At 40.7% G+C, this 12,345-nt stretch overlaps 1 pseudogene; it reads left to right on the top strand.

The window, feature by feature from the left end:
• Positions 1 to 10,748: 10,748 nt before the first annotated feature.
• On the top strand, positions 10,749 to 11,541 carry LOC138428226 (large ribosomal subunit protein uL30 pseudogene; annotated as a pseudogene).
• Positions 11,542 to 12,345: the final 804 nt, after the last annotated feature.

Raw genomic sequence — 12,345 nt, forward strand, 5'->3', positions numbered from 1 at the left:
TGGCACTTAGTTTATATATCTGAATGGTATAGTTTAGTTTTACCTATTTTTGAACTTAATATGAATGGAATGAAATAGTACATATTTTTAATGTCTGGCTTTTTTCCCCTCCAAACTGTATTTAATATTCATACATTTAAATATAATGCCATGTATTTTCTGTCTTACTGTTGATTATTTTGACGTGTCTAGCTTTTGAGTATTAAGAACATTGCTACCACAAGCCTCTTCTTGTATATGTGTTTTGGTGCATATGTGCTCAAGTTTCTCTTGTATACATAACTAGGAGTAAAAATGCTGAGTCACAGAGTATGAGACTCTTCACCTTTAGTAGATAGAACCAAGCAGTTTTTCAAAGTGATTATAGTAATGTATACTACTCCTGGAAGTGTTCAAGCATTCTTGTCCATCCACTCTTTCCAACTCTTGGTATTGCCAGGCTTTTAGAATTTAGCCAATGGATTTGGTGTGATTATAAAGTTGTCACATGCATACTTAATGTACGTTATTCTCAGAAAGTCTCAAATTAATAAGTATATATAAAAATATATGTTTTTTCCCCTGGGACAGGAGAAGGATATTAACATACTTTTATTTCTTTCTTCTCCCCTGGTGCCTCTACAGCCTTACACATACCTACCTATGTTATCTTCTAGAATTTTAGACTTAATTATTTTTTAAAATAATATTTTTATAAGTAAAACTGATTATATAGTTTACTTTTGTCTGTGTGTTATTACTTCTTCCATCCCTTTACTTCTTTCTGGATTCACTTCCCTTCTTAATGGAGAATATTCTCTGTGAGGGTCTGTGGGTGGTGAACTTTCTGAGTATACTAAAATGTCTTTATTTCATGAAAATAGTACATAACAATATGTCTTTTTATATCATTGGAGAAAAGATGAATTATTTACTCAACAACAGCTTAAAATTAGATCCCTACATCACTCTGTTTTAAAATTTATTTTATTTTATTTTATTTTTGGTTGCGTTGGGTCTGCATTGCTTTACATGGAGTTTCTCTAGTTGTGGCGAATAGTCTCCTCTTGGTTGCGGGGCGGGGGCTTCTCTTCTTGCGGAGCACAGGCCCTAGGGCATGTGGGCTTTGGTAGCTGCGGCACCCGGGCTCAGTCACTGCGGCTCGCAGGTCCTAGAGCGTGGGCTCGGCAGTTGTGATACGTGGACTTAGTTGCTCCACAGCATGTGGAATCTTCCTGGACCAAGGATCGAACTGGTTTCCCCTGCACTGGCAGGCAGATTCTTATCCACTGCACCATGAGGGAATTCCCTTATATCACTCTTTATAGTGAAAAAATGTTCAGATGGATCTAAGATTTGCATGTGCCAAAAGGGTGAGATTAAGCTGGTTTCACCAGAACCCACTGGTCAGTCATTACATCATTAAAAGTGGACATGCATTTATTGAGTGTCTCCTAATTTGATCCAGTCAGATACAGAGCACTTGCTAAGAAGTATTCCTGCCCTTCACAAACTGAGCCTAAATCCAGTCAAGTTTTAGATCTACTAGAGAAATACAGGAGATGGTGCTACATATTTAGCAATACCACGAGGACATAGTCAATCAAGACCAAGGGTGGGAAATTCTAAAGTCTACCCCAAATTCCCCACATTATTAAAAATTAACTGGCTCACACAGACAACACAACACACACACACACACACACCCATACACACAGGAAACTACTGTGGATTAAAAGAGACAAGATGTAATAGCAAAATTCAAGGTATGACTTTATATGGATCCTGCATTGAACAAACTAAATGTGAAAGACATTTTTGCTACAATCAGGAAGACTTGAACATGGACTGAAGATTAGACGATATTGAAGAATTATTATAAATTTCATTGGTTGTAACATGGCTTTGTGGTCTTTTAGAAAGTCTTTATCTCTTAGAGACATACACTGAAGTATTTAGAGATGAAATGATATGATGTCTGGGATCTATTTTAAAGTAATTTATTAAAAACGTATGGAATCTAGAAAGTCGGTGCTGATGAACCTCTCTGCAGGGCAGCGGTGAAGACGCAGACATAGAGAAGAAACATGTGGACCAAAGGGGGAAGGAGTGGGTGGGACAAAGGGAGAGAAGAGCGCTGAAACATCTACATTACCATATGCAAAATCAAATGACCAGTGGAAATTTGCTGTATGCTTCAGGGAGCTCAAAGGCAGTGCTCTGTGACAGCCTAGAGGGGTGGGATGGGGTAGGAAGTGGGAGGAAGGTTCAAGAGAGAGGCAACCCACATATACCTATGGCTGATTCATGTTGATGTATGGCAGAAGCCAACCCAGCACTGTAAAGCAATTATCCTCCAATTAAAAATAAATTAATTTAAAAAAAATTGGGGGAATGCATGAAAAAAGAATAACAGAAATCAATCATTTGGTATAAGGAGGTGTTCAACTTTTGTGTGTGTTTGAAATTTTTCATAATGAAAAGCTGAAAATAAAGACAGCCTTTGTAAAGCATCTGCCTCTGCTTCTAGGAAGCACTCAAACCTGTTAGCTATAATCACAATAACCACACACATAGAATGCTAGACAATATTCTACCAATTTTTACTAAGTTAATAAAATACAGTTGATGCTAATATTGATGTGATTTGTGTTAAGATATATTTTAACTGGGAGGAACAGACTTGATTAACAAAGGGCTCTGACTACCAACTTAATATATTTACTTAATGTCTCAAATACTGCATATAAATAAGTTCTTGGACTGTGATTAAGAGACTTAAAAAAATAAAATTCTTAAGTTAGCCATTTAGGTTTCCTTGGCTTAGTATTTCTAGACAACAGTTTATTCCTAGTATTTCCTGCTTAAATAATTTCTGCCTTTTTCTCATTAATATTCTCACACTTTCAAAACTCAGCATAAAGTAAATTAATAGGAATTTTCTTTTCAAATTACCATTATGAGATAAGAAGCAAAATCTTGTGTGATAAATGGATATGAGATCTAATTTTTTCACTCTTTCCTGCCCATTTCACACATACTCTTTCAACATACAATTAACCTAATTAACTCCTGATTAGTCCCTAATAGGTAGGGAGGGTTTGTTATCTTTTGAGGACCATTTACTAAACAATGCAAAAAAGAAACCTCCCTGTGTTCTTCCTCCTCATGTACATTCTACAACAAATTAAGGATAAAGAATCCACATTGAGAGAACTCTATGGTCCACGTATCCCAGAAGTAGTCTCTGGAAATTCTTTGCAGCCAAAAATGGAGAAGCTCTATACAGTCAGCAAAAACAAGACTGGGAGCTGACTGTGGCTCAGATCATGAACTCCTTATTGCCAAATTCAGACTTAAATTGAAGAAAGGAGGGAAAACCACTGGACCATTCAGGTATGACCTAAATCAAATCCCCTACGATTATACAGTGGAAGTGAGAAATAGATTTAAGGGACTAGATCTGATAGAGTGCCTGATGAACTATGGATGGAGGTTTGTGACATTGTACAGGAGACAGGGATCAAGACCATCCCCAAGAAAACGAAATGCAAAAAAAAAGCAAAATGGCTGTCTGAGGAGGCCTTACAAATAGCTGTGAAAAGAAGACAAGTGAAAAGCAAAGGAGAAAAGGAAAGATATACCCATTTGAATGCAGAGTTCCAAAGAATAGCAAGGAGAGATATGAAAGCCTTCCTCAGTGATCAGTGCAAAGAAATAGAGGAAAACAATAGAATGGGAAAGACTAGAGATCTCTTTAAGAAAATTAGAGACACCAAGGGAACATTTCATGCAAATATGGGATCAATAAAGGACAGAAATGGTATGGACATAATAGAAGCAGAAGATATTAAGAAGAGGTGGCAAGAACACACAGAAGAACTATACAAACAAGATCTTCATGACCCAGGTAATCACAATGGTGTGATCACTCACCCAGAGCCAGACATCCTGGAATGTGAAGTCAAGTGGGCCTTAGGAAGCATCACACGAACAAAGCTAGTGGAGGTGATGGAATTCCAGTCGAGCTATTTCAAATCCTAAAAGATGATGCTATGAAAGTGCTGTACTCAATATGCCAGCACATTTGGAAAACTCAGCAGTGGCCACGGGACTGGAAAAGGTCAGTTTTCATTCCAATCCCAAAGAAAGGCAATGCCAAAGAATGCTCAAACTACCGCACAATAGCACTCATCTCACATGCTAGTAAAGTAATGCTCAAAATTCTCCAAGCCAGGCTTCAGCAATATGTGAACCGTGAACTTCCAGGTGTTCAAGCTGGTTTCAGAAAAGGCAGAGGAACCAGAGATCAAATTGCCAACATCCGCTGGATCATGGAAAAAGCAAGAGAGTTCCAGAAAAACATCTATTTCTGCTTTATTGACTACGTCAAAGCCTTTGACTATGTGGATCACAATAAGCTGTGGAAAATTCTGAAACAGATGTGAATACCAGACCACCTGACCTGCCTCCTGAGAAACCTATATGGAGGTCAGGAAGCAACTGGACATGGAACAACAGACTGGTTCCAAATAGGAAAAGGAGTACGTCAAGGCTGTATATTGTCACCCTGCTTCTTTAACTTAAATACAGAGTACATCATGAGAAATGCTGGGCTGGATGAAGCACAAGCTGGAATCAAGATTGCTGGGAGAACTATCAATCACCTCAGATATGCAGATGACACCACCCTTATGGCATAAAGTGAAGAGGAACTAAAGAGTGAACTGTGGTGTTGGAGAAGACTCTTGAGTTCCTCTTGGTGAAAGTGAAAGAGGAGAGTGAAAAAGATGGCTTAAAGCTCAACATTCAGAAAACAAAGATCATGGCATCTGGTCCCATCACTTCATGGGAAATAGATGGAGAAACAATGGAAACATTGGCAGACTTTATTATTGAGGGGCTCCAAAATCAATGCAGATGGTAACTGTAGCCATGAAATTAAAAGGCGCTTACTCCTTGGAAGAAAAGTTATGACCAACTTAGACAGCATATTAAAAAGCAGAGACATTACTTTGGCAATAAAGGTTCTTCTAGTCAAGGCTATGGTCTTTCCAGTGGTCATGTATGGATATGAGAGTTGGACTATAAAGAAAGCTGAGCACTGAAGAATTGATGCTTTTGAACTGTGGTGTTGGAGAAGACTCTTGAGAGTCCCTTGGACTGCAAGGAGATCCAACCAGTCAATCCTAAAGGAAATCAGTCCTGAATGTTCATTGGAAGGACTGATGTTGAAGCTGAAACTCCAATACTTTGGCCACCTGATGCAAAGTGCTGACTCATTTAAAAAGACCCTGATGCTGGGAAAGATTGAAGGTGGGAGGAGAAGAGGATGACAGGATGATATTTGGATGGCATCACCAAGTCAATGGATGTGAGTTTGAGTGGACTCCGGGAGTTGGTGATGGACAGGGAGGCCTGACGTGCTGCAGTCCATAGGGTCGCAAAGAGTCGGACACAACTGAGCGACTGAACTGAACTGAACTGAACTGAACTGAACTGAATGACCTTTGAGATGCTCAGGGTAATCATTAGCTTTCAACTTTTTGAGTCCAAAGCCTGCTGGTACTCTTTGATAGTTTGAGAAGATAATATTGCAAAGAAGGGGAAAATGCTTTTCAAAATCACAGTGGGCATCATGGTCGGACATAGCAGAGTCTTTGTCAGGCTTCTCATATGCTGTGTATGTGTGCTCAATTGTGTCTGACTCTCTGTGACCCCATGTCAGTCTCCTCTGTCCATGGGATTCTCCAGGCAAGAATACTAGAGTGGGTTGCCATTTCCTTCTCCAGGGATCTTCCCAACCCAGGGATCAAACCCGCATCTCCAGCATTGACAGGAGGATTCTTTACCACTGCACCATTTGGGAAGTTGTCGTATGCTAATGAGCCCTATTTTTCAATTGATGACTCGATATGGGCCCGAATGGGTTAAGGACAAGGGGTTGAAGAGAACTGACATTCAGGTCTAGAGAATTGACATTCAGGTCTTAATAAATAACAAGAATTTTTAATTCTTGGGGACAGCATTGGGGAAGGAGGAGTAAAGAAAAGAGACTGAGGGATAAGGAAAAGAGAGTTAGCTAATTGGCATAGTGCCTTGAATGTAGGGAGTACATCTAGTGAAATGTCCAGTGGCACAGTAGCCAAGATGACCTTTAGGAAAGGGAGACCTAACACAAAATTTCAAACAGTTTGTATTCTGTACTATAAACACATTTGATTTCCCCGTAAACACTGATGCACAAGCAGAAACCTTTATGATCAGAATGTGTTTATTTTTTGTAGGAGAAAGGTGAAGAAAATCAAAGAAACAAGTTTCGTTTCCTACGGGGGTGGGTTTAGCATAGAATAATGTGAAGTTCATTAACTCAAGCATGCCATCAGAAGAAAGAAATTAGAGCCAGAGGTGACCATGAAAAACCCAAGCTTCCGGGAATTTGTAAAAATTGGTGGTAAGAGCTTAGACTTTTAAAAGTAGTGGAATGGGCATTGAAGCAAACCTTCTCCAGCTCTTAACAGGCAGGGCTACCTCGACTGATATGAATCGTACAATCCTACTATTTGTGCTCATCCTAGAACAACATTGCGCAAACTTCAAGGATGTCATGTCTCTTTTCTAATGTTGACATGAAAGCGATATGCCTTTCATCAGTCCCCTTCAGCCTGTTCCCATTTGAAGCCACATCCAGCCTCTGAACCCTGACACTGAATTAAATCTCAGAGTGCTGGGTGAAGTAGAAAAGAATAGTTTTATTGCTCTGCCAGGCAAAGGGAGGCAACAGCAGGCTCATGTCCTCAAAACTGTGTGTCCCCACCTGGAGAGGATAGTGAGAAGTTTTATAGTATTAGTTCCCAGAGCGCATGATCAGCTCCTGGACATTCTTCTGATTGGTTGGTGGTGAGGTTAAGTCAGAGTCAGCATCTTCAAACCCTCCATTTCCAACTGGTTTGGGATTTACACGCTTGTGGGCAGCATACCATTGTTAACCTTTAACTTCTCCCATCTGGTGGGGGTTTCAGTATCTACAAAATAGCTAAAAGATATTGGCACATGTGTCCTTTGATGGGGAACCAGGACCTTGCCAGAAGCTGCACTGTAGTTCCTCTTGACTGTTCCTCCTTTGTCTCCCATTCTCTCCCTTCCCTCATTAGCAACTGTTTGAACCTGCCTGTTGGAACTCAGGGAAGGTCATAGAAGCTGAATGGAGAATCAGAGAACTGAGGGACACAGGAAGGCTTTTGTGCTCAGGAGCCTCACAACATCCTGCCTGGTATCCAATTTGCAACTTTGAGCAAATCAGTTGTATTTGATTACAATTAATAGTTGTATTCATTTCAGTCTGTCTTTGAGAGAGAATGGTTCGATCTCCATAAGCATTTTTGCTGAACTTCTCTGGCTCAATTCTATTACGATGTACTTCTTGTGTAAGGCTGTGTTTTACACAAATATTATCCAAGTTCAACGTTTCTAACCATTACCACTGACATCAAGAGGGTTGAGTGTGCCCTAGACTTGATCATCTCAGAGATGCAGAGGACTCTAGACCAGGAGTAAAAACTTCCATCCTTGCGTCTCAGATTTGCCACTTAACTCACAGTGTGACCTTGAGCCTCAATTTCCTTATCTGCAAAACAGGGTGACGGACCTTCACTGCTCACCTCATAAGACCCCTGGAAAAATTAGAAGAGATAATTTATACCAGTGATATTTTTATAACATAAGAATAGATAAATTAGAAGAGATAATTTATATCAATGATATTTTTCAGCATATAGAATTATGTAAATAAAGGTGAATAACTGAGCTGATGATATTTAGATTGTAAAGACAAATGTATTTCGTTTGCTAAGGACTATTTGATCTAGCGATGTACCTCAGAAAAGAATTACTAAACCCTGAATGTTCTTTCTTGCTCAGTGGGTGATCTGACGATGGTCTAAAGAAACACAAAATTGGGAATTCCTTTAAGCCTTTCTGGTTGTTAATTTCCCTTCACGCATTCAAGCAGGCCAAGGACCCAGCTAACTTCTAGTTTCTCTCTTGTGAACAAACTGCAGGGAGAACCTCAGCTGAACTTACTTTCAGGGTTACCGCCCTGAGGCTCTTGACGTTTTGCAGGACTTCCTCTGCAAGCCAAGAATCAGATCTTTACCAGACTCAGGTAAATAGCCTCCGGGCTGTAGTGCTTCAGCTGAGGAAGAGAAACTCCTTCCAGAACAGCTTCTCTGGCTCTCCTACTGCTTCACACCCCTTCAGCTGCTCTTCTCGGCTGTCATCACTTTGGTTGAATTCTCTTCCTTACTCCAGGGAGGGAGACTGAAGAACCTGCAGGTCTCACCCATGCATGTTTTTCAGACTTAGTAACTGGATGTTTTTATGGTAGGGGTGAGAAAGTTACTATTATGACACAGGAAAAATAGAAACTAATTAGAGAATACTTGGTATAGATTATCATGAATGGATAATCATTGTTATCTGGTTATACATTTATCCAAACCCAGAGAATGCATTACAGCTTAAGGCAAACTAGGACCTTTGGTTGATGAGGACGTGTCAGTGTAGGTTCAAGAGTTGTAACAAATGCACTGCTCGGCCTGGGATGTTGATTAGGGTGGAGGGTGGCAACGTATGCATAAGGGCAGATATGGGAAATCTCTGTACTTTCCATTTTGCTATGAATCTAAAACTGTTCTAAAAATGGAAAGTCTTTACAAAAGAAATGCAACAAACTTGATAAACTATACAAAGATTAAAAAAAAATAAACTATACCAAGATTAAAAAGCAGAGACATTGCTTTGCCAACAAACGTCCATCTAGTCAAAACTATGGTTTTTCCAATAGTCATGTATGGACATAAGAGTAGGACTATAAAGAAAGCTGAGCACTGAAGAATTCATGCTTTTTGAACTGTGGTGTTGGTGAAGACTCTTGAAAGTCCCTTGGACTGCAAGGAGATTCAACCAGTCCATCCCAAAGAAAATCAGTCCTGAATATTCATTGGAAGGACTGATGCTGAAGCTGAAACTCCAATACTTGCCACCTGATGCAAAGAACTAACTCATTGGAAAAGGCCCTGATGCTGGGAAAGATTGAAAGCAGGAGGAGAAGGGGATGACAGAGGATGAGATAGTTGGATGGCATCACCAACTCAAAGGACATGAGTTTGAGTAAGCTATGGGAGTTGGTGATGGACAGGGAAGCCTGGCATGCCACAGTCCATGAGGTCGCAAAGAGTTGGACATTGAGTGACTGAACTGAACTGATAGAAAGATATTTTAATGCTAGTATCAATACATCCTTTCACAATCTAAACCTTAAAGTTCTTGATACATCACACACATACACAAACAAAAGCAAAGTAATTACAGAGCAAGCTCCTTACCCACTTGTCAAGGCAATCACTGGTTCTGCATGAATAGTTGAGTCTGGGGGTCGCATGCTGGCTCTCAGCTCCACGTTGGTCCCCCAGCTGCTTACTCTTGGACCACCAATAGTTATCACCAGGCAGTTGCAGCCATGCACTCCCTGAGAACTGAGCTCTATGCTTTGCTTCTCCTTTATTTTTTCCTTAGTTGTGTCATTTCCTTGGGTCTACCACTTTTCTCCTTTTCTTTCATTCCTGAGAAGAGCAAGTATGACCCATTTATACCTGTCTTTATTGTTGTTGTCTAAATATCATCAGGCCAATAAGTAATCACACACTCTGTTACACAAAGCAAGTTGATCAAGGAGCAATGGATTGCATTCCACTCACCCCAAAAACGCATGGCTGGGAAAATGAATAGTTGGCACTACTTATAAGGCTTTTTAAAAATAATTTTTTCTTCTTATAAAATAATAAATGTTCATGATAGAACCTGGCAACATATAAGAATAGCTCTAAAACTCTTTTGTTGGAGATGTCTGATGTTGCATTTGGTTGTACGAATGGTGTCTGAACCTAGAACATCTTCCTCTTTACATGGTGCCCATGGGAGAGAAATGCACAAAAGAAACAAGGCCAGGAAGGGCCTCCTTGCCACGAGGAGGGGTTCTGGATCTAAGTCTGACTCTAGACTTCTGCTAAATCACATGCAATGCTCCTTTTTCTGAAAATAATTGGGCTTAAACGGCTTTGAACCAAAGCAGACTATAAACTGTGTCATTTGGGCCTCCAGTCCTGAGCCCAAGGGGAGTGACAGCTGCCCTTATTGGAGCCAAGGGGAGAGAGGAGTCAGGACAGGGGCCACTGAGGCTCCGGGCTCGCCCTGCTCTGGTGGGCAGTAGCCTTGGGTCCAGCGGTTGGTGGGGACTGCATGGCCTTCCACCCTAGCCACCAGCTGTTTAGCTGCTCCATCACGTCTGATTCTTTTGCGACCCCAGGGATTGTCACCTGCCAGGCTCCTCTGTCCACGGAATTCTCCAGGCAAGGATACTGGAGTGGGTTGCCACTTCCTTCTCCAGGGGATCTTCCTGACCCAGGGCTCCTGTACTAGCAGGCAGATTCTCTACTACTGAGCCACCAGGGAAGCCCCAGCTACCTGTGCTGGCCCAGAAAACAAGGCCCCTAAGAGACCTGAGATCTGATGGATACAGAGCCCTCTTCCTCTTGGGGGTGATGAAATGGGAGGGATGGGGAGAGAAGAAGAGAGGACATTTTCCTCCAAGAGACCTTCACCTTTGACCCAACAACCCCACTCCAGGGATTGTATCTAAGGAAATGATCAGGCACATGTGAAAGCCTTGGCTATAAGAATGGCCATAACAGTTTTTCCCGGCTGGAACCATGGAGGGTGCAGAAGAGAAGAAAAAGAAGGTTTCTGCTGTGCCAGGAACCCTTAAGAGAAAGCGGAAGAATTTCACAGAGCTTAAGATCAAGCGACTGAGAAAGAAGTTTGCCCAAAAGATGCTTCAAAAGGCAAAGAGGAAGCTTATCTATGAAAAAGCTAAGCATTCCCACAAGGAATACAGGCAGATGTACAGAACTGAAATTCGAATGGCTAGGATGGCACGAAAAGCCGGCAACTTCTATGTACCCATGGAACCCAAATTGGCGTTTGTCATCAGGATCAGAGGTATCAACCGTGTGAGCCCAAAGGTTCGAAAGGTGCTGCAGCTCCTTCACCTCCAGCAGATCTTCAACAGCACCTTTGTGAAGCTCAACAAGGCATCAATTAACATGCTGAGAATTGTGGAGCCATACATTGCATGAGGGTACCCAAATCTGAAGTCTGTAAATGAATTGATCTACAAGCGTGGTTATGGCAAAATCAACAAAAAGCGAATTGCCCTGACAGACAATGCATTGATTGCTCGATCTCTTGGGAAATATGGAATCACCTGCATGGAGGATCTGATTCATGAGATCTATACCGTTGGAAAACGTTTCAAAGAAGCAAACAACTTCCTATGACCCTTTAAATTGTCTTCTCCACGAAGTGGAATGAAGAAAAAGACCACCCATTTTGTAGAAGGTGGAGATGCTGGCAACAGGGAAGACCAGATCAACAGGCTTATTAGAAGGATGAACTAAGGTATCTACCAGGATTATTTTTGTAATCTGGTTAATAAACAATTGAAACAAACAAACGAAAAAGAATGGCCATTACAGCTTTACTCATGATATTTAAAGTAATTCAGATGTTAAGTGTTAAATTATGAAAACTAAATTATGAGGCTCTTAAAGGCAGACTCTACATATCAAAGTTAGAGTCCCTGATCCTATCAAAGCCATTTTCAAGAACTTCAGCTTATAGCTCAAGAATACTTATTTTTCTAAATTTCGCAGGATTAATCCATTTCTCCCACAAGGAAAACATCAGAAAAAGACCAGTGAAATGCCTTTCACAGATCCAAAGAGCAGAGAAAAAGCCAAAAATAATACGGACATTTGGAGCTGGACAGGACTTTAGAGATCATTTGGTCCAATACTTCTCACTGTGCAGATGATATAAAATCAAGTTCCTGTTGAGGGGACATGACTGACTTGAGATGGAGTCAGGATCAGATTCCTTTTTGTGGATGCCCCCCACCCTTGGGAGCCTTCTTCTGCCCCTCTGAGGCATTTACATTCTGGGAGGGATTTGGATCAGACCTTTCCTGTTGATGTAACCTCTGATTAAATTTGACATTCAAATAGAGTTGCTCAATTTAGCAAATAGAAATAAGGACACCCAGTAAAATTCAAATATTGGATAAACAACAAAAGTTTTTTAGTATAAGTACGTCCTATGCATACTTTTGTTGTTTATCTGATATTTGAAGTTTACTGGATGTCCTTATTTCTATTTGCTGAATTGAGCAACTCTATTTGAATGCCAAATTTAATCAGAGGTTACATCAAAAGGAAAGGTCTGATCCAAATCCCTCCCAGAATGTAAGTG

Source organism: Ovis canadensis, chromosome 23, assembly GCF_042477335.2.
Source record: "Ovis canadensis isolate MfBH-ARS-UI-01 breed Bighorn chromosome 23, ARS-UI_OviCan_v2, whole genome shotgun sequence".
Classification (NCBI taxonomy): Eukaryota; Metazoa; Chordata; class Mammalia; order Artiodactyla; family Bovidae; genus Ovis; species Ovis canadensis.